Source organism: Bufo bufo, chromosome 4, assembly GCF_905171765.1.
Source record: "Bufo bufo chromosome 4, aBufBuf1.1, whole genome shotgun sequence".
In the NCBI taxonomy this organism is placed as follows: Eukaryota; Metazoa; Chordata; class Amphibia; order Anura; family Bufonidae; genus Bufo; species Bufo bufo.
The window spans coordinates 144894106-144917579 of record NC_053392.1 but is presented as its reverse complement, the minus strand read 5'-3'; the positions used below and the strand labels follow the sequence as shown (position 1 = coordinate 144917579).

Below are 23474 nucleotides of genomic sequence, written 5' to 3'. Positions count from 1 at the left end.
CAGGGCACTTCCTCATTCAATCCTATTTTTATTTTCATTTTACCATTATATTGCGGGGCAACCCAAAGTTGAATGAACCTCTCCTCTGTCTGGGTGCCGGGGCCTAAAAATATCTGACAGTGGCCTGTTCCAGTGGTGGGTGACATGAAGCCTGATTCTCTGCTATGACATGAAGACTGATTCTCTGCTCACATGAAGCCAGATTCTCTGCTATGCGACTTCTCTCCTCTGCCTGGGTGCCTGGGCCTAAATATGTGACAATGGACTGTTCCAGTGGTGGGTGACGTGAAGCCTGATTCTCTGCTATGACATAAAGACTGATTCTCTGCTGACATGAATTCTGAATCTCTGTTATGGGACCTCTCTCCTCTGTCTGGGTGCCGGGGCCTAAATTATATGACAATGGACTGTTCCAATGTTGGGTGACGTGAATTATGATTCTCTGCTATGACATGAAGACTGATTCTCTGCTGACATGAAGCCAGATTCTATGTTATGGGACCTCTCTCCTCTGTCTGGGTGCCGGGGCCTAAATTATATGACAATGGACTGTTCCAATGTTGGGTGACGTGAAGCATGATTCTCTGCTATGACATGAAGACTGATTCTCTGCTGACATGAAGCCTGAATCTCTGCTATGGGACCTCTCTCCTCTGCCTGGGTGCCTGGGCCTAAATATGTGACAATGGATTGTTCCAGTGGTGGGTGACGTGAAGCCTGATTCTCTGCTATGACATGAAGACTGATTCTCCGCTGACATGAAGCCAGATTCTCTGCTATGGGACCTCTCTCCTCTGCCTGGGTGCCTGGGCCTAAATATCTGACAATGGACTGTTCCAGTGGTGGGTGACGTGAAGCCTGATTCTCTTCTATGACATGAAGCCTGATTCTCTGCTATGACATGAAGACTGATTCTCTGCTGACATGAAGCCAGATTCTATGTTATGGGACCTCTCTCCTCTGCCTGGGTGCCGGGGCCTAAATATCTGACAATGGACTGTTCCAGTTTTGGGTGACGTGAAGCCTGATTCTCTGCTATGACATGAAGACTGATTCTCTGCTGACATGAAGCCTGATTCTCTGCTATGAGACCTCTCTCCAATTGATATTAGTTAATTTTTATTTATTTTATTTTTATTTTTATTCATTTCCCTATCCACATTTGTTTGCAGGGGATTTAACTACATTTTGCTGCCTTTTGCAGCCCTCTAGCCCTTTCCTGGGCTGTTTTACAGCCTTTTTAGTGCCGAAAAGTTCAGGTCCCCATTGACTTCAATGGGGTTCGGGTTCGGGACGAAGTTCAGGTCGGGTTCGGATCCCGAACCCGAACATTTCCGGGAAGTTCGGCCGAACTTCTCGAACCCGAACATCCAAGTGTTCGCTCAACTCTAATCAGTACCCATGATCCCTCACTGCTTCTTGCTTGTGGGCCAATGAGAAGGTTGCAATATCTTTGTCTTTAGGAGTAGTGTTGATCGCAAATTTTCTTATCGTGAATTTTTCTTGCATATCTTCCGATTGCTGTTTCTCGCAATCAAGAAAATAATGACTGGAGATCAATAATTCTCAAATTCGCAAATATATGATGAATATTCGCCCAAATATTTGTGAAAAATCATGAATTTGAATATTGTCCCTGCCCCTCATCACTGCTATGTATATGCCATGTTATAATCAGTCCAGATTACAACTTCAGACCAGCTACATATAAAATATAAAAGAAATTGGAAAATTTTTTATTTTTAGTTTAGTTTACCTTTGTACTACCACTACAAAAAATTAGTTAAAAAAATTAAACTTTGTGGTGGCAGGTGAGGAGCAAACAGCGATAAAGGGATTTTCCAGTACTTAGATATTGTTGACCTAACTAAAGGATAGTTCATCATTATCATATCGCGGAGGACCCCACTCAAATGATCAGCTATTTAAGGAAGTCGATAGCACTGGGCCTATATAGTGGATGGAACCAGAATCAGAAGGTTTCTTCCACTATGCAATGGCCGCTCCAGGATTCTGAAGCTCAGTGAATGGGAGTTAAACCGCAGAATTCGAGCACCGCAAACTACACAGAGGATGTTGCCTTCCATGTAGTATATGGTTTCTGGTATCAGAGGCTGCCAAAAATAGCTAATCAGTGGAGGTGCCAGGTTTCGGATCCCTACCAATCTGATATTGATGATCTATTCTGAAGATAGGTCATCAGTATCTAAGCACCGGAAAACCTCTTTAGGTTCTAGGAGTGTGTGCAGAAGAAGGGCAGCACAGTGAATCTTTGCCATACACAAAAAAAAGACTCTTTATAGATCTACAGTCGTGGCCAAAAGTTTTGAGAATTAGATAAATATTGGAAATTGGAAAAGTTGCTGCTTAAGTTTTTATAATAGCAATTTGCATATACTCCAGAATGTTATGAAGAGTGATCAGATGAATTGCATAGTCCTCCTTTGCCATGAAAATTAAGTTAATCCCAAAATAACCTTTCCACTGCATTTCATTGCTGTCATTAAAGGACCTGCTGAGATCATTTCAGTAATCGTCTTGTTAACTCAGGTGAGAATGTTGACGAGCACAAGGCTGGAGATCATTATGTCAGGCTGATTGGGTTAAAATGACAGACTTGACATGTTAAAAGGAGGGTGATGCTTGAAATCATTGTTCTTCCATTGTTAACCATGGTGACCTGCAAAGAAACGTGTGCAGCCATCATTGCATTGCATAAAAATGGCTTCACAGGCAAGGATATTGTGGCTAATAAGATTGCACCTCAATCAACAATTTATAGGATCATCAAGAACTTCAAGGAAAGAGGTTCAATTCTTGTTAAGAAGGCTTCAGGGCAGCCAAGAAAGTCCAGCAAGCGCCAGGATCGTCTCCTAAAGAGGATTCAGCTGCGGGATCGGAGTGCCACCAGTGCAGAGCTTGCTCAGGAATGGTAGCAGGCAGGTGTGAGCGCATCTGCACGCACAGTGAGGCGAAGACTTTTGGAAGATGGCCTGGTGTCAAGAAGGCCAGCAAATAAGCCACTTCTCTCCAAAAAAAACACCAGGGACAGATTGATCTTCTGCAGAAAGTATGGTGAATGGACTGCTGAGGACTGGGGCAAAGTCATATTCTCCGATGAAGCCTCTTTCCGATTGTTTGGGGCATCTGGAAAAAGGCTTGTCCGGAGAAGAAAAGGTGAGCGCTACCATCAGTCCTGTGTCATGCCAACAGTAAAGCATCCTGAGACCATTCATGTGTGGGGTTGCTTCTCATCCAAGGGAGTGGGCTCACTCACAATTTTGCCCAAAAACACAGCCATGAATAAAGAATGGTACCAAAACACCCTCCAACAGCAACTTCTTCCAACAATCCAACAACAGTTTGGTGAAGAACAATGCATTTTCCAGCACGATGGAGCACCGTGCCATAAGGCAAAAGTGATAACTAAGTGGCTCGGGGACCAAAACGTTGACATTTTGGGTCCATGGCCTGGAAACTCCCCAGATCTTAATCCCATTGAGAACTTGTGGTCAATCTTCAAGAGGCGGGTGGACAAACAAAAACCCACTAATTCTGACAAACTCCAAGAAGTGATTATGAAAGAATGGGGTGCTATCAGTCAGGAATTGGCCCAGAAGTTGATTGAGAGCATGCTCAGTCGAATTGCAGAGGTCCTGAAAAAGAAGGGCCAACACTGCAAATACTGACTCTTTGCATAAATGTCATGTAATTGTCGATAAAAGCCTTTAAAACGTATGAAGTGCGTGTAATTATATTTCACTACATCACAGAAACAACTGAAACAAAGATCTAAAAGCAGTTTAGCAGCAAACTTTGTGAAAACTAATATTTGTGTCATTCTCAAAACTTTTGGCCACGACTGTACATCTGCCAAGGGCTCCTATTGTATAAAAAAAAGTTAGGATCTCCAGAGCTTAGAACAGATGGAGCACAATATGGTTTTTGGAGGGCAGATTTCACTGAAATAATTTTCAGGCCCTGTGTCGCATTTGAAGTTTCCCTGAGGTACCCCAAAATGTGACCCCATTTTGGAAATGCACCCCCAGTATTCATCTAGGGGTGTAGTGAGAATTTTATTATTTTATGGTATTTATCTAGGGGTATAATGACAATTTATTTTTGCATTTTGGAGTTTGTCTAATTTTCCAAATTATAATTGGCTAATAATATAATGAAAGGTGGAGAGTTAAAAAACTGTGGATTGCATGATAAAAAAAAATGGCCAAAAGTGCATAAAAGAAGTAAAAAAGAAAATTACTTAGGGAAGTATGCTAAATGCGGAAACACTGCCTAATGCAAAGTCCAGGCTTATCTGGACAGGTGTCACATTGATATATGATATCCTGCCGTATCCCATTCTTGTAACAGACCCTACATCTCTTTTGGGCTCTGCTTTTTTTCACACCTCTGATGGGAAATGTCGCCCTGGGATAATTCTGCTGGCATGACTAGAAGAGGCTATCCCACTGCTATGCTGGCGCTGCTCTCCAAATATTACATTTTTAATGATTTGTTCTTGAAAATCAAAATATGTTCCTTTGGTTCCCTCCTTTTTGGAACATGACAAAAGAATTATACAGGGCTACTTGCATAAGTTAGGCTAAAAGTTTCTTATACCAAATGCAGGATTTCCTGACCGTGCTATAGGGCTGCAGCATTTGGTCTGCAAGGCCCACCCCACCCATATATTTATTGTAATCCCATATGCAGACAGGCTTACAGGGCTGTTACTGTCTGGATGTATAGATGTCATTATGAGGACATCATTTTTGTCTCAATATTTTACAAGTAAGGTGTCCCCATTGCAAAGGCCCTTTATTTCCCCAGACTTCAATTTTTGGTTTACAAAAGGCTTGGGCAGGCCTCTTTGATTGGAGTTATGGTACCCCTTATCTAAAAGAGGGTACAAAAGATCCCACACTATTTTACCTGCCACATTGAGGGAAGGGGGGGCAATTAGAAGGGCAAAACTGGGTATCTTTGCCTTCATACACTCTAAATTTATAGGTATAGCCAGATCCGCTCTCACAGAGCTTATACACTTTTAGCTCAAATCGTGCCCTCTTCCTTGGCAAATATTGGCAAAATTGAAGCCTGCCTTTAAAAAGGACAAGTGACTCGTCCACTGCAATATTTTTTTTCTGGGATGTAGGCCTCTTTAAAATTTTCATTTAAATAATTTATAAGGGGCCTAATTTTAAAAAGCCTGTCATGGCTCTGGTCATCACATGGGGGGCACTGTGTGTTGTGAGCGAAATGAAGAAATCGCAGGATTGTCTCAAATCGCTGTCTTGTCATTACTTCCCTGTACATGGGGGTATCGAACAACACATCAGTTGACGATTAAGATCTCATAGTGTTTTTTTTATGAGAACCATATTTAGAAGGAGGCCCCAAAATTTTAAAATGTCCGCTACAACAACAGGACACCATACGCCATTCTTGGCGTAATATGAGGTCGGGAATTGAGCAGCGTATAAATTGGTCTTCTTAGCCATCAAATTTAGCAGTTCTTCTGATAAGAAGATTTTAAAAAATTCCACCCCCCCTAAACCCCATCCCTAAACCCCATAATATCATAACTGATGCCTGTGACAGAGTTAAATTCTGGAACAGACGGAGTATATGACTCTGTGGGCATCCATTAGGGGTCAATGGCGCTAGTGCCAGGCAAAGAGTCTAGTCTGCAACTTTGCTGTGGCTCGTCATCACTAGTGTTAGCGGACAATGACGAAATTTGAAACTGTTCTGTCTTGCTTGCACTTTCGGTATCAGAACATATAAATGCGTATGCCTCCTCTGCCATATACATACTCTCAGCCATTTTATATGATGCAAACTACAACTTTTATATATATATATAAAATTTCTTTTTCAAACCGCTTACCCTAACACTAGTCCAAACAATATATACAATATATGTGTGTGTATATATATATATATATATATATATATATAGTGGGGTTTCGCTCTGGTAGACAGGATTAATGGACGCAGTATAGAGGCAACAACAAGTTCTTTGGATCAAACAATTCAGTGTTTTATTTACACTATAGGCAAGTGACAAAACAAGCAGTCATAATCAAACAAAAAGTCACCTTGCGGAGTTGGTGGTAATTCACACCATGCGGCAATTCTGCCTCAAAGAGTCCTTGACCATAGCAGCACCAACCTGTTTTCACGCCAAACAGGTAGCCAGCCTTCATCCAGACACAAGGCTACCAGATCCCAACACAGAGACACGGCTTCTGAGTCCAGCTGCCTATTTAAGGACAGCCAGGTGCTGCCAAATCCCAGATCGGCGCCTAAAATCCGGTCCGGTATTTGACCTCACCTGGCTGTAAATTAGCCCAGCAGAACATGCTGGGAGGAAAATACCAGTTTTTCCAGACAATACCTCTCACTGTGTCACATACCTCCCCCTTTGTTCAACCCTGAGGGAGTGAACACACGCCAGACAGTGTACCAGGGACAGTTATATATATATATATATATATATATATATGTGTATATATATATATATATATATATACAGTTAAAAAACAGAAGTTTATATACACTATAAACCTTTCCTGTTTTTGGTCAATTAGGATTACCATAATTAATATTATTTGCCAAATGCCAGAATAATGAGAGAGAGAAAGAAGGTTTTAAGGATTTTTTATTACTTTTCGCAAAGTCAAAAGTTTACATACATTTCATTAATATTTGGTACCATTGCCCCCTTAAACTGTTGACTTGGGTCAATAGTTTTGGATATCCTTCCACAAGCTTCTCACAATAGTTGGTCAGAATTTGGGCCCATTACTCCTGACAAAACTGGTGTAACTGAAATATGTTTGTTGGTCGACTTGCTTGCACCTGCTTTTTCAGCTATGTCCATACATTTTCAATAGGATTGAGATCAGGGCTTTGTGATGGCCACTCCAAAACATTGACTTTGTTATCCCTAAGCCACTTTGTAACCATTTTGGTAGTATGCTTCGGGTCATTGTCCATTTGGAACACCCATTTCCGCCCAAGCTGTAACTTCCTGGCTGATGTCTTGAGATGTTGCTTCAGTATTTCCACATAATTTACTTTCCTCATGATGCCATCTATTTTGGGAAGTGCACCAGTCCCTCATGCAGGAAAACAACCCCACAACATGATGCTGCCACCCACATGTTTAACAGTTGGGATGGTGTTCTTCAGTTTCCAAGCTTTTCCCTTTTTCCTCCAAACGTAACGATGGTCAATATTAGTGTTGATTGCGAATATTCTAATCGCGATTTTTTTATCGTGAATTTTGCCACTTTGAGAATTTGCGAATATCTAGAATATAGTGCTATATCTTCGTAATCGCGAATATTATAGATTTTTCTTTGCATCTTGCTTGTGGGTCAATGAGAAGGCTGCAATATCTTTGACTTTAGGAGTAGTGTTGATCGCAAATTTTTATCGCAAATTTTCCAATTGCCGATTTTCACAATCAAGAAAATAATGACTGGGGATCACGAATTCTAGAATTTACGAATTTATGGCGAATATTAGGCCAAAAATTTGGGATATATTGTGAATATGAATATTGCCTATGCTGCTCATCACTAGTCATTATGGCCAAAAAGTTCAATTTCAATTTCGTCAGACCACAGGACATGTCTCCAAAAATGTAGGTATTTGTTCCTGTGTGCATTTGCAAACATTAATCTGGCTTTTTTATGTTTCTTTTGGAGTAATGGCTTCTTCCTGGCAGAGTGGCCTTTCAGCCCATGTTGATACAGTACTCGTTTCACTGTGGATATTGACACAATCTTACCAGCTTCCGCAATCATCTTCACAAGGTCTTTTGCTTTTGTTCTTGGGTTGATATGCACATGTCAGACCAAAGCACGTTCATCTCTGGGACACAGAACCTGTCTCCTTCCTGAACGGTATGATGGTGTCACGACCATGATCATGGTCGTGACTCCTGAACCGCATGATGTTGCCTGCGGTCTGGTTTGGTTGTTCAATCACGGGTGAGGGCCGCTAGTATGTTGCCTCACTTGTGGTTGCCGCTGGCAACATAAGGTATGTGGCAGTAGAGCAGCTGGAGCTGGTTGCTAGGCTGCTCGCTGTCATAGCAGGCGGTTGTCTCAGGCAACTTGTGTTATATGTGTGCACTTTCCATGTTTGGTGTGCACGGGGTTGTTTGTGTGTTTACTTCCCCTTTAAGTTGCTGTCTTCCATTGTCTGGTTTTGGAAGGGTTAATTCCCTTCTCTGTCTTTGAACACTGGGTGTGTCTGAGTGTGGGTGTGGCTACTTTGGGCTATAAAGCCTTTCTGGAGACCTGATACTGAGGGGTACTTCAGCCATGGTTGCTGGAGTCATCCTCCTGGTTATTTACCATCTGCCAGTGTGGGCCACCCTTGTGGTCATAAGCCTATGTTACATGGTGTTATGAAGGTGTGTGTTTGGTCTCTTTATTTATTGCAGCTTATGATTTTCTGGGTTCCCGTGTGATGTGTGGTGTGTGCTGTGTCCCTTGTGTTGTTGTGGACAGCAGCACTTGCACATGGGTTCCAGGCTGTGTGTCTGTGGCAGGTAGGTGTGGTTCTTGTTTCACTTACCTGCCATTGCCATATGTCTGTTTATGTTTCCCCTTTCTTTATAGCTTGGCCAGTGAGACTCCTGTTTGTCCGTATCCTGGAGGAACAGGTAGTCTTACCCTTCTCCTAGTCCAGGGCCACCCTGAGGGCGAGTAGGAATATTAGGTTCCGGAGTATGAGCCCTCCCACCATCAGGGTCGGCTCATACGGCTAGGAGACAGGGTCAGAATTAGGGATTGATAGGAGGTGATCTGCTCCCTGATTCCTGTCCTGGCCTGTTGGGCATTTTCATACGTATACAATATTATCTAATGACATTATAATCAAAACGAATGCTCATCTCATTGCCTTTAAGAATAAGATTCAGCCTGAACCAAAGTTTTGTTATGTGGCTGAAAAAGCCAAGATGAGTTCATGGCAAGTTCAGTCTATATAAAAAATATATATATATATAATTGGGAACATAAATGGACATTGTATTTAAAAAGTTAGTGCTACAGATATGAGACCATCTGTTAAGGAGTAAGCCAACTCCCTGAGACATGTCTGTCTAGAGGGAACATGGTTACTTGATAAGGACTCATGTCCTTGGAGCACACCTGCTGTATGAGCTTCAATTTATATATTCATAATTATATATATATATCTCTGCATGGTATATTTAGTTTACAATATATGTTAATCAATAATTCATATAATGTGTTATCTATGTGTAACAATGTATCGATTTATATATATGTTATACCATGTATTTATCATTTAGAAGAAACAACTACAGAAACAACACAGTAAGTTTAAGTTAATTGGATTTCAAAACAATAGTTATTCATGGGAGTACATAAATGAAATCTACAAGTTCCGATGCCCAGCATCAAAGCCGCTACATAAAATTTTCATCAAGTCAACCCATATTTCAGAAAGATAGGAGAAGACAGTCAACTCCAACAAATCCGGGATATAGGTAATTAAAAGTGTAAGGAAAAGACCTTCCTCAGTGATTTATGGTAGAAAGGTCATTGAGGTCCTGTGAAAGTTTTATTAGATATTTAATTTTAATGCTTAAAAGTTGTGATGTTCACCTACAGTACCGCAGTGCCATCTGGAGGCAGATGGGCAACATTATATTATTTCATTATTTGTTCGATTCCATATTAGGAATTGATGTGACATCATGATGTTATTAGCATGCGAATACACCCACCCTACCTGATTGGGAATCCCTAATCTAAAGAGGATGATTCTTAGATAAGGGGGGAATAATTATTCGTGTGCGGAGTAGAAGGAAAGAGCGATCAAGAGAAAGAGAGAGGGAGGAGAGGAGAAGTTGAGGTCTATCAAGATGGAAGCCATAATGAGATGCGCTATGATGGACCACCCAGCTTTCCTAGGAGCAGAAGTGAGATTCCTGCTAGGACTTGGTAAGAGACACAGAAAAAGATATTTCATTTTATTAAGACTAATTTGATAGTGTGGGTGAAATTATACCATCTAGATTGGCGAATAAATAAATGATTAAATAAATTGATCATCTCCATATTGAGATGTAGTCTTAGGATATTGTGAGGCTTCATTCTACCTGCAGAAGAATCTAGACTCATAATCTAGCAAAGCATTAAATTATTGCTTTTATATATATATATTGATAGAACATTCTTCGCCAAGCTAAGTGATGGATTCCCACGGGAAAGACGTCAAATCCTTTCCATTTAAGATCCTAGATCCCTGTTATTTGTCTTAATAGTCTTACCAATTTTTTATATGTGAAAATAGTCCAGGATGGGGCAAGGATACAGTTATCTCTTCTAAGTTATATCCTTGGATGGGTTTGCCCATGCCTGAAGTCATGTGGTGTATAGTTGGTTAGAGGGGGGCAGAATGTATTTAGCATTCTATATTGATGTCTAGGATTAGACAGGCCCATCCTGATATCATGAGGTTTTCTCTGAACAGAAGTAATGTATATAACTTATGTTCCTACTTTGATATCCTAACCTATTAATAGCTTGTGTATAATGTGACAAGTTATTTCCACTCACATGTATTGTTAAGCTTGTAATGCTTTATATTAACGCTATATATATTCATTAGCATGTATCATTGTGTTTATTTACTTATATATGTTTATAATCTTGTAACCAATAAATCTGCATATTTTTATCATACCTGTGTATTATTGTATAATGCAGAACTACATTTTATCATTAACGTCATCTCACGTCAAAAAAAAAGAGCTTATTTATCTGAGGAAATAGTCGGACTCAGATGTGAATTGTATCAATTAGGTTGTCTACAATTCACCAGGTCATGATTTTAAGAATTTATGACCAATTTTATAAATTTTATTTTTTTATGGTTAAGTATTTTTTTGACCATAATTAATAATTCATAATTGAATTATTACCACCCGACAGGCCTTGCATCGACCATCCATCTTCTGGCATCGCACGGCTGAGGGTTTTCCCCATCCTCAGCCGTGACAGATGGCTGAACATTCCCATCTTGTTTGTACTTGCCTATAATTGTTTGTACAGAAAAACGAGGCACCTTCATGTATCTTGAAATTGCATTCAAGGTTGAGCCAGACTTGTGCAAGTCCACAATTCTCTTCCTGATATCTTGGCTGATTTCTTTAGACTTTCCCATGATGCTACACAAAGAAACAGTGTGTTTCAGGTGTGCATTTAAATACATCCACGAATGAAGTGTGTCTCTAATTAGCTCATATGTTGCCAACAAACCAAACAGAAGCTTCCAAACACATTACATCATCATATGGGAGGTCCAGAATTGTTTAACCTCTTTCCGGACATAGGGCGTACAGGTACGCCCTGATGTCCCGGTACTTAAGGACACAGCGTGCGGCGGGTGGTGATCGGAACCCGGTGCCTGCTCAAATCATTGAGCAGGCACCTGGGGACAATGCGCTGGGGGGTCTTGTGACCCCCTCGTGTAGGCGATCGCAGCAAACCGCAGGTCAATTCAGACCTGCGGTTTGCTGCGTTTCCGGGTTATTCGGGTCTCTGGGGACCCGATAACCTGGAACAGGATGGTCATCGGTGGTGTGATAATACACCACCAATCACCATCCTGCAATCCTGAGAGGTGATGTGATCGGCTGCAGGGGCGGGCAGTTCCAATTACTGCAGCGCTCCTCTCCTCCTCCTTTTCAGTCCGGGAGCCGAGGAGAGAGGAGCGCTGCATCGGATCTCCAGCCAGCACCCCCATCTGTTCAGAGCTCAGGATCCAGGGTTCGTCAGCCAGCACCCCATCTGTTGCCCAGCACCCCCATCTGTGCACCCAGGTATTTAGGGAAAGGTTAGGGACAGGTTAGGTTAGGCAGGGATATTCAGGGAAAGTTAGTGGAAGAAAAAAAAAAAAGTTTCTGACTGCATCACCCTAAATTGAGTGTCTCGAGTCCACAGCACAGCTGTGTGACCCTAGACCCCCCAGGGGGGCTGCAGCTTGTTCGTTGCTCAACTCCCGGGCTCCTTGTTGGCTAGGCCCGGTGGCTGGACTCCGGTCAGTGCAGCCGAGATGAAGACGTTTTGGGGCCTAGTGCTGCACATGGGCCTAGTCAAGAAACCTAGTGTCAGGCATTACTGGAGTGGGTCCTCTACCAGGACCCACTTTACAGTACGTCCATGACATGCTTCCAGTTTGAGGCCACCCGGAAATGCCTGCATTATGCAGATAATGCAGCATGTCCCCCCCAAGGTGATCCTGCCTATGACCGCCTGTACAAAATCAGGCCGGTCATCAATCACTTTGGGGCCAAATTTGTGCAGGCATATGTACCTGGAAGGGAGGTCGCGGTTGATGAGTCTCTCATTGCTTTCAAGGGGAAACTCATTTTCCACCAGTATGTTCCCTCAAAGCGGGCGAGGTATGGCGTGAAGCTGTACAAACTTTGTGAGAGTACCTCAGGGTACACTTACAAGTTTTGTGTGTACGAGGGGAGAGATTCCCGTATTCAACCCCCAGAATGTCACCCCACTTGTGTGGGACCTTATGCACCACTGCTAGATAAGGGTACCACCTGTATGTGGATAACTTTTATACTAGTATACCCTTGTTCCAGTCCCTCGCCGCGCAAAACCCGGGCATGGTACAAAAAAGTTGCGGTCTACTTGATACAGGTTGCTTGTACAACTCTTTTGTGCTGTCCCGGAGCACTGGCAACACAGGGACATTCCTTCCGTTCTATGAGGCAGTCCTCAAGGCCTTGATCTTTTCTGACCGGGAAAAAGCACGCCGGAGTACCTCGGGAACTGGAGGCGCCTGGATCGTCCCTGGTGTGATCCCCCATACTGGAAAGAAGGGACAGACCTCAAAAAAGTGCAGAGTGTGTCACAGGAGGGGGATACGGAAGGACACCACTACTCAGTGTGACACGTGCCCCGATCATCCGGGCCTCTGCATTGACGGTTGCTTCAGGGAGTACCACACTTCCATGGAGTACTAAATTTATATCCCAATTTAGCCACTGACAATCGGATAAAAAAACTATGGTTCTCAGACTTGAGACACTAAAACTAAAAAAAAAAATTTTCAAAAGTATTATTTAGTAAAACTAAAATAAATAAAAAAGTAGACATATAAGGTATCTCCACGTCCGTAAGAATCTGCTCTATAAAAATACCCCATGACCTAACCCCTCAGATGAACACGGTAAAAAAAAAAATGGTGCAAAAAAAGGTATTTTTTGTCACCTTACATCACATAAATTGTAATAGCAAGTGATCAAAAAGTCATATGCCCCCCAAAATAGTGCCAATAAAACAGTCTCATCCTGCAAAAAATGAGTCCGTACCTAAGATAATCGGCTAAAAACTAAAAAAAAAATGACCCAGACTATGGAGATACTAAAATGTTTATTTTTTTGTTTATAAAAAGATAATATAGTGTAAAACATAAATAAATTACCTAACCCCTCAGATGAACACTGTCAAAAAAATAAAATAAAAACGGTGCCAAAACAGCAATTTATTTGCAAACTTTCCATTTTAATCAGTTTTTTTTTCCAGTAACAAAGCAAGGGTTAACAGCCAAACAAAACTTAATATTTATTACCCTGATTCTGCAGTTTACAGAAACACCCTATATGTGGTCGTAAACTGCTGTATGACCAAACGGCAGGGCTCAGAAGGAAAAGAACGCCACATGGTTTCTGGAAGACAGATTTTGATGGCATTTTTTTTTTGGCACTATGTCCCATTTGAAGACCCACTGATGCACCCCTAGAGTAGAAACACCATAAAAGCGACCCCATCTAAGAAACTAAACCCCTCAAGGTATTCAAAACTGATTTTACAAACTTTATTAACCCTTTATGTTCCTCAACATTTTATGGCAAATGGAGATGAAATTTCAGAATTTCTATTTTTGGTAACCTTGCCTCTCAAAAATGTAATATAGATAAACCAAAAATCATATGTACCCTAAAAATAGTCCCAACAACACTGCCACCTTATCCCGTAGTTTCCAAAATGGGGTCACTTTAGTGGAGTTTCGGGGTGCATCAGGGGGGCTTCAAATGGGACATGGTGTAAATAAACCAGTCCAGCAAAATCTGCCATCCAAAAACCACACAGCGCACCTTTCCCTCTATGCCCTACCGTGTGCCCGTGCAGTAGTTTACGGCCACATATGGGGTGTTTCTGCAAACTACAGAATCGGGGCAATAAATATAGCATTTTGTTTGGCTGTTAACCCTTGCTTTGTTACTGGAAAAAATGGATTGAAATTAAATTTGAGAATTTAAATTTGTTGGCAAATTTTCCATCTCCATTTGCCAATAACTCTTGTGCAACACCTAAAGGGTTAACAAAGTTTGTAAAATCAGTTTTGAATATCTTGAGGGGTGTAGTTTCTTAGATGGAGTCACTTTTATGGAGTTTCTACTTTAGAGGTGCATCAGGGGGGCTTCAAATGGGATATGGTGTAAAAAAAACAGTCCAGCAAAATCTGCCTTCCAAAAACCATACGGCACACCTTTCCCTCTACGCCCTACTGTGTGCCCGTACAGTAGTTTATGGCCACATATGGGGTGTTTCTGCAAACTACGGAATCGGGGCAATAAATATAGCATTTTGTTTGGCTGTTAACCCTTGCTTTGTTACTGGAAAAAATGGATAAAAATGGAAAATTTGCCAAAAAATTTAAATTCTCAAATTTCATCTCCATTTGCCAATAACTCTTGTGGAACACCTAAAGGGTTAACAAAGTTTGTAAAATCAGTTTTGAATACCTTGAGGGTATTGTAGTTTCTAAAATGGGGTCATTTTTGGGTGGTTCCTATTATGTAAGCCTCAGAAGGTGACTGAACTGACTTGAACTGGTCCATAAACATTGGGTTTTTGAAAATTTCAGAAAAATGTCAAGATTAGCTTCTAAACTTCTAAGCCTTGTAACGTCCCCAAAAACTAAAATGTCATTCCCAAAATTATCCAAACATGAAGTAGACATATCGGGAATGTAAAGTAATAACTACTTTTGGAGGTATTACTATTTATTATAGAAGTACTGTAGAGAAATTGAAACTTGGAAATTTGCAATTTTTAAAAAAAATTTGGTAAACTTGATATTTTTATATAAATAAAAAATAATTTTTTAGATTTCATTTTACCAATGTCATGAAGTACAATATGTGACGAAAAAAGAATCTCAGAATGGCCTGGATAAGTCAAAGCGTTTTAAAGTTATCACCACTTAAAGTGACACTGGTCAGATTTGCAAAAAATGGCCTGGTCCTTAAGGTGAAATATGGCTGTGTCCTTAAAGAGGACCTTTCATCAGAAAATAGTGTGTTAAATTCTTATACGACCTTATGGGGCTGCTCTCACTGATGTCCAGACAATTTATTTTATTTTTCAAATGGACCCCCCGTTCGGCCGCTACGCTCTCCGTTAGTTTTGTTGCCTCATATGCAAATGAGGCGACGAAGTCATAGTAGGCGTTGCTCTCTAAGTTCTTGTGGGCGTGGTTATGCTCTCCCTGGCAGCGAGCGCATCCAATCGCAGAGCATCACGCTGGGGACTCCAAGATGGCGCTCGGTCCGGATGTCTAGAAGCTCAAGTTCTCGCGAATCTCGCAAGAACTTGAGCTCCTTCTCCCTGGCTAAGAGCGAGGCGCTGAGATTGGATGCGCTCGCTGCCAGGTAGAGCATAACCGCGCCCACCAGAACTTAGAGAACAACGCCTACTATAACTTTGTCGCCTCATTTGCATATGAGGCGACAAAACCAACGGAGATCGTAGCGGCCGAACGGGGGTCCATTTAAAAAAAAATAACTGTCTGGACAGCAGTGAGAGCAGCCCCATAAGGTCGAATAAGAATTTAACACACTATTTTCTGATGAAAGGTCCTCTTTAAGGAGTTAAAGGCATAGTAATCTTAGTGTATGTAAACTTTTGACATTGCAGAAAGTAATCAAAGTGCCTTAACTCATTCTCTCTCTCATTATTCTGGCATTTGGCAAATGATTATAATTATGGTAATCCTAATTGACCAAAAACAGAAAAGGTTTATTCTGATTTCATGTCAGATATTGAGAAATTCCGTTTTCACTGACACAATATGATGCAGTTGAAAACGGATCTGTCCCCCATTGACTTTCAATGTAAGTCAGGACGGATCCGTTTTGACTTTGTTCTTCATAATGCAAATGGATCCGTTCTGAACGGATACAATCGTTTGCAATGCATTATAGGTGCGGATCCGTCTGTACAGATACCAGACGGATCCGCACCTAACGCAGGTGTGAAAGTAGCCTAAGGCAACTTTCCTATTGGTTGGCTATGGCTATTGGCTAATGTGTATTTTACGAATATTTGCTATATTGCTATATATTCTTGTTTTAGAATATGATGAATATTTTCGGGGCGGAGTATACGAACAACTGTACAGATTGGAAAAAAAAGGCGAATATTCTAAATAACGAATATATTCCCTATATTGCTATATATTAGTTTTTTAGAATATTCTTAATTTTTTTTCCATATGAAAACATGATTCCTTCCTGCTTAAGTTGAATGTGGGCCAAGGACTCATTGACCCACAAGAAAGAAGCAGGGAGGAATCATGTTTTCAGATGTTAAAAAATGACTAATATTTGATATAGCGAATATATAGCACTATATTCGAAATATTCGCAAATTAGCGAAGTTGTGATATTCGTGATTAATATTAGCTATTCGAATATTCGCTCTCAACACTAGTGCCCGCCTCTTTAACAGTGACCTCAATAGTGCCCGCCTCTTTAACAGTGACCTCCATAGTGCTGGCCCCTTTAACAGTGACCTCCACAGTGCCCGCCCCTTTAACAGTGACCTCCACAGTGTCCGCCCCTTTAACAGTGACCTCCACAGTGCTCGCCCCTTTAACAGTGACCTCCACAGCACCTGCCTCTTTAACAGTGACCTCCACAGTGCCCGCCTCTTTAACAGTGACCTCCACAGTGCCTTCCCGTTTGACAGTGACCTCCACAGTGCACTGCCCCTTTAATGCTAGGGCTACACGACAACATGTGTCGTGTGACATTTTGTGTCAACAACTTTTATAATGATAGACTATGGTGTCGCATTGCGACATACTGCGACACGACAGTCGCAAAATATTCCATCCAAGATGGATGCATGTAGAAGCGCAGTTGTGCCCTATGTGTTCTGCGACTTATTGTTGTCCCATAGTTCTTCTAGCATAAAGCTGACCTACAGCAGTGAAGAAAAATCGCTGGGTTGCTATGGAGTAAAACTTTGTGTATGGCAGTTGGTATTTGAAGAGAAAGACTTGCAGGCTTGTATTGGCTAACGCAGGTCATTTTTTGGAAATATCTCAGGGACGGTACATCCTAGAGAGCTGAGACCCTGAGAGCTGAGACCCTGATGTACCTGTGTGCCAAATTTGTGAGGATCGGTTCAGTCATTTGGTTGTGCATAAAGAGCAGACAGACAGACCTACAGACAGACAAAAAAAACTTTTTATATATATGAGATATTATAAAATTTAGTTTCTGTCTGTCTGTCCCGACGTCTCTCTGACTGTCTGTTCTTTACCAAACGACTGGAGCAATCTATTCTTCTTTGGCACACAGGTGCATCAGGTGTCCATGAAGGTTTTAGACCGTGTTTCAGCCCTCTAGGATGTACCGTTCCTGATATATTCCCAAAATATGACCTATAGCCAATACAAGCCTGCAAGTTTTTCTCTTCATATCCCAACTGCCATACACACGGTCACATGTCCCTTATCAGCCAATAGAAGCTCGCATCACCGTTAGTCTCCACATACACACAGTTTTACTGCAGGTTTCCATAACAACCCAGCCATTTTTCTTCACTGCTGTAGGTCAGCTTTAGGCTAGGGCTGCAGGACGACAATAAGTCGCACGACACATATGGCACAACTACGCTGCTACATGGATCCATCTCAGATGGATTTTTTGCAACTGTCGTGTCGCAGTCGCAGCATGTCACATGTCACAGTGCGACACCATAGCCTATTATTATAAAAATTGTTGAGACAAAATGTCGCATGACATGTCATGTAGCCCTAGCATTAAAGGGGCAGGGCGCTGTGAAGGCCACTGTTAAAGGGGCGGGCACTTTGGAGGTCACTGTTAAAGAGGCGGGCACTGTGGAGGTCACTGTTAAAGGGGCAGGCGCTGTGGAGCTTTTCCATTACCAATGATAATTACTTGAGCTTGTCTTCAATTCATATGAATGCATTTATTAAAGTAAGTCTGGTTGCTGAATATATTACATAGAATACAATACAGTTACTCTCTCTAGTGGAAAAAGTTGAAGGGAGACCTTTCTCTGGTTTATAAAGTTTGCAAATTGACATCTTATACAAGTAAACTTGATTATAAACTTAAATGGGAAGGGAACCTAAAAAAAAAAGTTCTCTTCGGAGGAGTGCACGTAGTGATATAAGGCTGTAAAGTATGCTATAACAAACTAAATTGAGCAGCAAAAAAAAATTATAATTGAGATGGTTTTGAGCTTTGAACACAAGCTGAGCTGGCAAGATTTTTTCCCCCAAACATTTAGTTTAGGCCTCCTGCACACGAACGTATTTTTTTGCGGTCCGCAAAAACGGGTCCCGTTTTTCCGTGATCCGTGACCGTTTTTTCGTCCGTGGGTCTTCCTTGATTTTTGGAGGATCCACGGACATGAAAAAAAAGTCGTTTTGGTGTCCGCCTGGCCGTGCGGAGCCAAACGGATCCGTCCTGAATTACAATGCAAGTCAATGGGGACGGATCCGTTTGACGTTGACACAATATGGTGCCATTTCAAACGGATCCGTCCCCATTGACTTTCAATGTAAAGTCTGGAGTCCCTTTTATACCATCGGATCGGAGTTTTCTCCAATCCGATGGTATATTTTAACTTGAAGCGTCCCCATCACCATGGGAACGCCTCTATGTTAGAATATACTGTCGGATATGAGTAATCGTGAAACCTCATTTCCGACAGTATATTCTAACACAGAGGCGTTCCCATGGTGATGGGAACGCTTCTAGTTAGAATATACTACAAACTGTGTACATGACTGCCCCCTACTGCCTGGCAGCACCCGATCTCTTACAGGGGGCCGTGATCAGCACAATTAACCCCTCAGGTGCCGCACCTGAAGGGGTTAATTGTACTATCATATCCCCCTGTAAGAGATCAGGGCTGCCAGGCAGCAGGGAGCAGACCCCCCCTCCCCCCTCCCCAGTTTGAATATCATTGGTGGCCAGTGCGGCCCCCCCCCCCTTTCCTCCCTCTATTGTAATAATTCGTTGGTGGCACAGTGTGCCCCCCCCCCCCCGCCCCCCCCCCCTTCCTCCCTCTATTGTAATAATTCGTTGGTGGCACAGTGTGCCCCCCCCGCCCCCCCCCCCCCCTTCCTCCTCTATTGTAATAATTCGTTGGTGGCACAGTGTGCCCCCCCCGCCCCCCCCCTTCCTCCCTCTATTGTAATAATTCATTGGTGGCACAGTGTGCCCCCCCCCGCCCCCCCCCTTCCTCCCTCTATTGTAATAATTTGTTGGTGGCACAGTGTGCGCCCCCCCCTTCCTCCCTCTATTGTAATAAATCGTTGGTGGCACAGTGTGCGCCCCCATTTGCCCCCCCTCCCTCTATAGCATTAACAACATTGGTGGCCAGTGTGCGGTCTCCCATCTACCCCCCCCCCCCCGATCATTGGTGGTAGCGGGTTACTAGCAATAGTACAATAGTAAAAGATTCATACTTACCTGGGAGCTGCGATGTCTGTGTCCGGCCGGGAGCTCCTCCTACTGGTAAGTGACAGTTCATTTAGCAATGACACTTACCAGTAGGTGGAGCTCCCGGCCGGACACGAACATCGCAGCAGCAGCCAGCAGCAGGTAAGTATGAATCTTCTACTATTGTACTATTGCTAAGTAACCATGGCAACCAGGACTGTAGTAGCGTCCTAGTTGCCATGGTTACCGATCGGAGCCCCAGCGATTAAACTGGGACTCCGATCGGAACTCAGCTGCCACCAATGATGGGGGGGGGAGGGGAGATGGGAGGCCGCACACTGGCCACCAATGTTGTTAATGCTATAGAGGGAGGGGGGGCCGATGGGGGGCGCACACTGTGCCACCAACGAATTATTACAATAGAGGGAGGGAGGGGGGGCGCACACTGTGCCACCAACGAATTATTTCAATAGAGGGAGGGGGGGGCCGCACTGGCCACCAACCTATTATTACAATAGAGGGGGGGGGGCGCACTGGCCACCAATGATATTCAAACTGGGGAGGGGGGGGAGGGTCTGCCCCCTGCTGCCTGGCAGCCCTGATCTCTTACAGGGGGCCGTGATCAGCACAATTAACCCCTTCAGGTGCGGCACAGCCCAAAGTTGAAAAAGCTTTTATGCAGACGGATCTTCGTATCCGTCTGTATAAAAACTAACCTACGGCCACGTATCACGGACACGGATGCCAATCTTGTGTGCATCCGTGTTCTTTCACGGACCCATTGACTTGAATGGGTCCGTGAACCGTTGGCCGTGAAAAAAATAGGACAGGTCCTATTTTTTTCACGGCCAGGAAACACGGATCACGGATGCGGCTGCAAAACGGTGCATTTTCCGATTTTTCCACGGACCCATTGAAAGTCAATGGGTCCGCGAAAAAAAACGGAAAACGGCACAACGGCCACGGGTGCACACAACGGTCGTGTGCAGGAGGCCTTATGTTGAGGAAGACATTAAGATGATGGGAATCTCCTCCACCCTGTCTTTCTGATCTCTATATACTTCACCAACTGTACAGTATGTAGGCTAAATGGGTAGCACAAGGGGTTTTACTCACAGCCCAAAGTTGAATAATTCATAACTTGAAGTGAACAAACACCTCAAGCTTAGAAGAATTGAATGCCAGTTCAATACATATTTTCAGGTTCTATAAAACCAGCATATATTGAGGTAGAGACAAGGAACATTTTAAACTAACAAAAGAGGCATTCCACATTGTTCCAGCACCACTGCTCTGGTATTCTCTGACAGCCTTAGTTTTCAATGCTGCAGTCTGACTATCCCACGTGACCAATGAAGTCCGTGATTGACTAGGTCAATCATGAGCTCTTTGCTTTCTCTCCTCTCCCCATCCCTTTTTAACTCATCTTTTCACTGCACATATGCCTGTTCATAGAGATGTTTGCAATTTTTGGCTTACAGGGATATGCAGCACATTTGCCTTCTATAGCAGTACAAATAAGGATTTAAGTTGATTAGCAATAAAGTATTAGTTACCATGTGGCAAATTGACTTTATTTTCAAATTTTCCCTTACCAATCAATATGGCTTGGTTATTTTGATATTGTAGGAAGGAATATTTCACCCATGAAAAAAAGTTGACTGCAGTTGTGGTGGCTGCTTTGTTTAGCCTTCCTTTGGATTAGAGACAAAGGTCCTAGTGAAGCAAAACTTGTGTCTTTTTTCACAACTTTCTTTTTTCATCCAACTTTCTAAAACGTTTTAAAGAAAATTAAAAACATAGAAACATAGAATGTGTCGGCAGATAAGAACCATTTGGCCCATCTAGTCTGCCCAAATTACTACACATAGGGAGAAAGCTGTCAATAAAAGGCAGGTCCACTGGTGTTGCTGGCAGCTCATGATTCTGCTGAACTCCAAGTTCCCATTGCTCGCTGCTTGTTTAAACTAAAATATTGAAAATGGAGGCAAGCTACATCATATTACCACATATAAGACATACAGTAGGGATGATTTACTAAAGACTGGTTCACACATGAATCTTAGTAAAAAGATTGTTGGAGTAAGATGCGCAAAATTATTAAGAGGTGCAGGTCTCTGTGATGTCCATGCACCACAAATTGTAAATTTACGCCAGCTAGAAGATGGTCTAGATTTCAGTTTTAATTTATGCCCATTTTGTGGCCAAATCTATTGTAAATGCATCTAGCCCCATGGCTGCTCCATCACCTTCCATGAAGCTATTCACACTTTTTAAAAGTGATGAGAGCAGCAAGAAAGGCAAAATGTTGTTTACGCAAACATTTGTGACTTTTGTACCCAAGAAAACTGGCGTACAACTAAGTGTACAGCATGGTATACAACAGATTTGCTCTAAAAGGATTGTTCTAAAACACCCTATTTTTCACTGTATAACCTGTCGAATATAAAAGTTATATAAGTAATTTAGTAGAGTTTTAGCAGGATCACTCAAGGGCGCAAAACGACACTGGTCCAGACACTTTAAATTTAGATGAGCATTTTCTTTTATTTCAGTAGTGCACGTCGAGTAAAACAGCAACAATGCATTTCAGGGATACCAAGGTCCCCTTCATCAGGTTACAGTAGTGATGAGTGCAAGGGGCTATATTCGAATTCGCAATATTTAATAAATATTTTGTAGAATATTCGTCAAATATACACAAATTTGCAAATTCAAGATTATTTTATTGAATGCAAAAAATCGGCAATGTAAAAATTGCGTAATGCAAATTCGGAATGCAAAATACAGGCGTGGGTCACTTTGGCTACATTTTTCAAGCTGCTAGAAGTTTTATGAGTTTCTCCTGAGACTGGAGAAGACGGTTGGCACGGCAGAACATTACAATAGCTTTATATGCAGATAGAGTCAAGTGCTTCAATATACTCGTGATTGTGATAATTGGCAGTGATTAGAATATTTTTTCGCATTACGTGCAACTTCACATTTTAGCAGTTAAGTAAGTTTAGTAAGTTAAGTAAGTTAAAACTGAATTCTAGACCATCTTCTAGCTGGCGTAAGATTACAATTCGTGGTGCATGGACATCACAGAGGCCTGCATCTCTTAATTTGCGTTTCACCTGCTGGAAGTAGTGTCAATCCCTGCCAGTAACTTAAAGGTAAGTTACTGGCTGGGATAGTAAAATAGTAAGACTGTCTTTGTGACCCATAGCAACCAGTCAGAGCACACCCAATTTAAACCACCATACCCCTTTCTTGAAAACTGCCTCCCACAATGAAGAATGCGAAGCAGAAAGGAAGGGGCTACCAGCAGTATTTGGAGGGAATTTCAGAGAGGCTTTCTGCACCAAAATTCCATGGAAAACAAATGCAGAAAGTGAACTGACCCTTAGTCAGTTTTGATAAATGGGACCCATAGGGGGAGATTTATCATGAGGGGAAAATTAGAAGTAATTTTTGCTTGAGTCTATGTTGGCGCACTTTATTCCACATTTATCAAATCTCTCATGTTACTTGATAAATTTGGCTTATCCTTAGACATGACACTTTTGAATAGAGAAGCTACCATACTCCAGGGTTTTCCTACTCCATCCTCCTCCTGGAGTGAGTGCAACTTTTTGCGACTTTTTTAAAAAAAGTCTCAGTGATAAATCTGGAGTGAAACTCATTAACATGGCTGACCACACACACT

The 23474-nt window shown here is 42.2% G+C and overlaps 1 long non-coding RNA gene across 1 annotated transcript; it reads left to right on the top strand.

The window, feature by feature from the left end:
• Positions 1–359: 359 nt before the first annotated feature.
• Positions 360–12036, top strand: LOC120999997. The gene is made up of 3 exons (XR_005778720.1): positions 360–371; positions 4750–4751; positions 11906–12036. It is a non-coding gene; the product is annotated as an uncharacterized LOC120999997 (long non-coding RNA).
• Positions 12037–23474: the final 11438 nt, after the last annotated feature.